Source organism: Choloepus didactylus, chromosome 2 (assembly GCF_015220235.1).
Source record: "Choloepus didactylus isolate mChoDid1 chromosome 2, mChoDid1.pri, whole genome shotgun sequence".
Lineage (NCBI taxonomy): Eukaryota > Metazoa > Chordata > Mammalia > Pilosa > Megalonychidae > Choloepus > Choloepus didactylus.
The window spans coordinates 195,324,894-195,330,609 of record NC_051308.1 but is presented as its reverse complement, the minus strand read 5'-3'; the positions used below and the strand labels follow the sequence as shown (position 1 = coordinate 195,330,609).

Genomic DNA, 5,716 nt, shown 5'->3' with positions numbered 1-5,716 from the left:
ATCTATATTTTTTAATTGGGGAGTTTAATCCATTTACATTCAACGTTATAACCGTGAAGGCATTTCTTGAATCAGCCATCTTTATCCTTTGGTTTATGTTTGTCATATATATTTTTCCCTCTGTCTGTTAATATCCTTTAATGTACCCATACCGAATCTCTTTACTACTGAACCTTTCTCCAAGTCTCTCTGTCCTTTCTTTGTTTCTCTGTCTGTAGGGCTCCCTTTAGTATCTCCAGTAGGGCAGGTCTCTTGTTAGCAAATTCTCTCAGCATTTGTTTGTCTGTGAAAAATTTAAGCTCTCCCTCAAATTTGAAGGAGAGCTTTGCTGGATAAAGTATTCTTGGTTGGAAATTTTTCTCACTCAGAATTTTAAATATATCGTGCCACTGCCTTCTTGCCTCCATGGTGGCTGCTGAGTAGTCACTACTTAGTCTTATGTTGTTTCCTTTGTATGTGGTGAATTGCTTTTCTCTTGCTGCTTTCAGAACTTGCTCCTTCTCTTCTGTGTTTGACAGTGTGATCAGAATATGTCTCAGAGTGGGTTTATTTGGATTTATTCTATTTGGAGTTCACTGGGCATTTATGGTTTGTGTATTTATGGTGTTTAGAAGATTTGGGTAGTTTTCCCCAACAATTTCTTTGAATACTCTTCCTAGACCTTTACCCTTTTCTTCCCCTTCTGGAACACCAATGAGTCTTATATTCGGACGTTTTATATTATCTATCGTATCCCTGAGGTCCATTTTGATTTTTTCGATTTTTTTCCCCATTCTTTCTTTTATGCTGTCATTTTCCATTCTGTCATCTTCCAGGTCACTGATTCGTTGTTCAACTTCCTCTAGTCTTGTGCTATGAGTATCCAGAATCTTTTAAATTTGGTCAGCAGTTCCTTTAATTTCCATAAGGTCATCTAGTTTTTTATTTAGTCTTGCAATGTATTCTTTATGCTCTTCTAGGGTCTTCTTGATATCCTTTGTATCCTGTACTATGGTCTCATTGTTCATCTTTAGTTCTTTGATTAGTTGCTCTAGGTACTGTGTCTCTTCTGATCTTTTGATTTAGGTGCTTGGGCTTGGGTTATCCATATCGTCTGGTTTTTTCATATGCTTTATAATTTTCTGTTGTTTTTTGCCTCTTGGCATTTGCTTAACTTGATAGGGTTCTTTTAGGGTTTGTAGACCAATTGAAGTCCTTATCTCTAATTTATCAGGTCTACAGCTTTGTGGAGTACACTTTCTCTAACTAACCAGCAGGTGGCGTCCACGGGCCACCTGTTCTCCACAAGCCAGTTCTCCCCTGCTTTGCCTTTGTGGTGAGTGGGGGAGTGAGTCTTGTGGGGTCCAATTGGTGTACCAAGCTTGCGTGTGTAGTTGGTGTTGCCCGCCCTCTATATGGGGCGTGTGTCTGGGCAGTCAGGGAGGGGGGGTTGCTCTAGCAATCAAATCTCCCTGGTGTTCCTGGAGCTTTAAAGCTGCTGCAATAGTCTAATCCTTCAGTTCAGTCCTGCCACAGTTTGTCTCTGCCACTGACCCACAAGTCCTTGGTATTGGCATATGGCCCCTGAGACTTGCGAGTGGGTCCCTCTTCTAGGCCGTGCACCCCCTGGTCCTCTGCTGAGGGATGACTGTGCTATGTCACAGGTGAGTGCCGTCCCCCCAGGGCGGTTCTGGGCTGCTGGGCTGTGTAGGGAGTCTCCCAGTCTGCTGAAATGATGGCTGAATGGGGCTTTGTTAATTCACACTGCTCCACCTTCCCAACTCTGGGACAACCAGCTGAAGGTGCAGGGAAGGCTAATGTCCATGCCCAGTTTTGTGGTGTGTGTGTGTTATTTGAAGCACTTCCATCACACTGGGTTGTCTGGGGCAGCTCTGGGCTATGGGGCTGGCGATGGGCAGGAGTGTTTCCTGTCCACCAGGATGGTGGCTGTGAGCGGACACCCCCCTTTTCTTGGGAAGTTGTGGTGTTTAGTTAATTTTCTCAGCCACTGGATTATTGCCTTTTGTCTCAGAGCTCTCTTAGTTCTGCTCTTGTCTTGACCTGCCCAAATTGCAAGACTTTGAGGCTTTCTGTATTGGGCTTCTTAGAGTAATTGTTTTAGAAATAGAAAAAAAAAAAGCCCTTCTGGCAGATCTAATGGGTTATTGAAATGCTAAGAGACAAAGCAATTAGGGCCATTAAGGAAAGATCCAGGGGGCAGAGAGATCAGTTTTTGTTTGGGATTTGCATATGAGCCTCAGGCCTGAGCTCTGCCCTTCCCCTTTCTATGTTCACTAGAACTCCAAAAAACCTCCGCTTTTATTTTTGAGTTTGACTTGCTGTTTTTTGCTATGCCTATCTCCTCTCTGCTGGGCTGGCTGCTCTCAGATTCTCTGGTTTCTGGTCTCAGTGTATCTATGATTGGAGTTTGGATCAGTAGAATGAGTTTCCGATAAGAGCTGCCACTGCAGTTCTCCCTTCTCCTTCCCAGCGCTGACGGCCCCTCCTCCCACGGGACTGAGCCTGGCAGGGAGGGGCGCGGGTCCCCTGGCCGCAAAAACTTACAGATTTGGCTGATCTCAGCAGTTCCACATTTTCATGAGTGTTGTATGAAGTATGCCCAAAGTCAAATTGCTCTGTGGTGTCCAGTCCACGCAGTTCCTGGCTTTCTACCTACTTTCCTGGAGGAGTAACTAAAACATACAGCTCACCAATCCACCATCTTGCCCTGCCTCCCACCAATAGGCCACTTTTATAGGCTCAGAGAGTCCAGAGGATTCAAGCTTCTCAAATGTGTCTACCTAGATACCCCCAGTCCAAATCTCAGGGTCCTACTTCTTCCTTATCAGGTCCCAACTTTTGTGAGGAGACAGCCTAGGCTGAAAAATTCAGCCATTTCAAAAATTCTATCACTCTTACAGTTGTGCCTGATGGTTAACTGTCTGTGCCTATTGAGTATAAGAGATGAAGGTCTCTTTAAATGTTACCAGTCAGGTCCTTTGCTTTAAATTTTTGATTGGTAGATCTGAATTTGTCATTTTCTTTCATCAGTGAGTCAATGGCAATTAGCAACAGTCACCTACTGCCATAATCCTTATAGTCGTTATGTCCCATATATCTCTCAAATGCCTGAGACATTGCATCAGCTAGACTGAGCATCTCCTTCCTTCCACTCATATCCTACCCTAATTCACTACAGGTGAATGTCTTTGCAATTACATCTGTAGCATGCCAGGGACAATCCGTACTCCACTTACGACATTGCCATACAGTTGTGTGATCCACACAGTCATTGTGTGATCCAACTACAGAACAATCCGTAGCTGTGTTGGTCAGGTCCTCCAGGAAGCAGACACCAAGACAGAGATATATGCAATAAATCTGAGATATTCTGAAAGATAAAAAAGGAGCAGGAGTAGTGATTGAGGGTCAGAACTTTTACAATGCTTCTCTCCCCTCTGAGTCATTGTTCCTTCCAGAATAAAACTCAGTCACTGTCTGGACTTAAATAGACTCATCATGAATTCCAGCATTTTAAAAAAGCACATATTCAGAGCCTGCCCTGATCAATGTGGTGGAGTGAGACAGCTTAGAGCTCTGTAGCCCCACAGAAGCTTTGAACAAACAACAAGATCAGGCAGAAACATCTTTCTCACAGCTCCAGAAAACAGTTAAAGGATTGCAGTGACAGGGCAAGTACTGAATCAAGAGAAAGACAGTTTGAAAGTGGTAGGCTCTTGTGGTGCCCTGGCTGGCCCCTCCTCACCTCTCACTGGCTCCCTGCTGAGCCAGCTTGTACTTGGTCCTGGTTCTGGAGGGAGCAGAGTAACCTCATGTACATAGTGGGTGCACGTATGTCTGGCCCAATCTGTCTGTTGGTTGCCTAAGGGACTTGCTGTCCCAGAACTTGCCCTGCATGTAGAGGAGGTTCACCAAGCTCTCCTACAGAATGTTGTGGGAGAGCAGTCAGTCATGCAGTCTGGGACAAGGGATTGCTGGCTGAAGGACAGACAGTGCAGTGTCAGGGACTGTAAGGAAACTGTTTCCTAGGGAAGAGGGAACATTTGTATCCTCATAAAATCCTCATTGAATTCCCAAGGCCATACATGCATACCAAGAAAAGAGGCATGCACAGAAAGTATCACCGAGGCCCCCACACTTTGGCCTGGAGCTAGTCTCCAAACTCATTATATGGATAAGCAATGAAGGAGAGAGAGCATTCTGCATAAGTCAATCTGTAAAGACTGGGAATGTGTTTCCATTTTGTTGTCTTTTTTGTTTGTTTTTTGTTAGCTCTTGGCATTCAAGGAAAGTTCTGTCAGAACACAAGCAGGATATAAGCTTAAGGAATAGACAGCTCAGAGTCTAAATTCCAGCAATAACAAATTAAAATATAAAAATGTCCAGGTTTCGAGTCAAACGGGGGACGGAGATGCTTCTGGAAGAACCATCGCAATGGCCGCCCAAGGAGAACCCCAAGTTCAGTTTAAACTTGTATTGGTTGGCGATGGGGGTACTGGAAAAACTACATTTGTGAAACGTCATTTGACTGGTGAATTTGAGAAGAAGTATGTAGCCACCTTGGGCATGGAGGTCCATCCCCTTGTGTTCCATACCAACAGAGGGCCTATTAAATTCAAAGTGTGGGACACGGCTGGTCAGGAGAAATTCAGTGGCCTGAGAGATGGCTATTACATCCAAGCCCAGTGTGCCATTATAATGTTTGATGTAACATCAAGAGTTACTTACAAGAATGTGCCTAACTGGCATAGAGATCTGGTACGAGTGTGTGAAAACATCCCCATCGTGTTGTGTGGCAACAAAGTGGATATTAAGGACAGGAAAGTTAAGGCAAAATCCATCGTCTTCCACTGAAAGAAGAATCTTCAGTACTATGACATTTCTGCCAAAAGTAACTACAACTTTGAAAAGCCCTTCCTCTGGCTCGCTAGAAAACTGATTGGAGACCCTAACCTGGAGTTCGTGGCCATGCCTGCTCTCGCCCCCCCAGAGGTTGTCATGGACCCAGCTTTGGCGGCACAGTATGAACACGACTTAGAGGTTGCTCAGACGACCGCTTTGCCGGATGAGGACGACGACCTGTAAGAAAGTGAACCTGGAGCCCAGTGTCAGAAGTCTAGTTTTATAGGCAACTGTCCTGTGATGTCAGTGGTGCAGCGTGTTTGCCACTTTATTATATAGCTAAGCAGAACATGTGCTTAATCTTTGGGATGCTGAAGGAGATGAATGGGCTTCGGAGTGAATGTGGCAGTTAAAAAAAAAACAACCTTCATTTTTTGGACCTGCATATTAGCTGTTTTGGAACACAGTTGTTTCCTTTTTGAGTTTAAAATATAAGACTGCTACAGTCACATCACACACACACACACACACACACACACACACACACAAATGTCCAAGTTTCAACAAAAGATTAAAAACATACAAAGAAACAGGAAATGATAGCTCGGGCAAAGGAGATTAAAACATCAGAAACATCAATGAGGAGGATCAGACCTGGGGCATTCCAAAGACTTGAAACAAATGGCCCTAAGTATGCTCAAAGAGCTAAAGGAAAACATGGACAGAGAACTAAAGGAAATCAGGGAAATGATTGATGAACACAAAGAGAGAGATGGAAATTATGTAAAGGAATAAAACAGAGCTGAAGATCACAGTAACAAATTACAAATTCCCTGGGGAGTTTCAACAGAAGATTGGAGCTGGCAGAAGGAGT

At 44.1% G+C, this 5,716-nt stretch overlaps 1 pseudogene; it reads left to right on the top strand.

Moving 5' to 3' along the window:
* The first annotated feature begins 4,419 nt into the window (after positions 1-4,419).
* LOC119519193 lies at positions 4,420-5,263 on the top strand (annotated as a pseudogene).
* Positions 5,264-5,716: the final 453 nt, after the last annotated feature.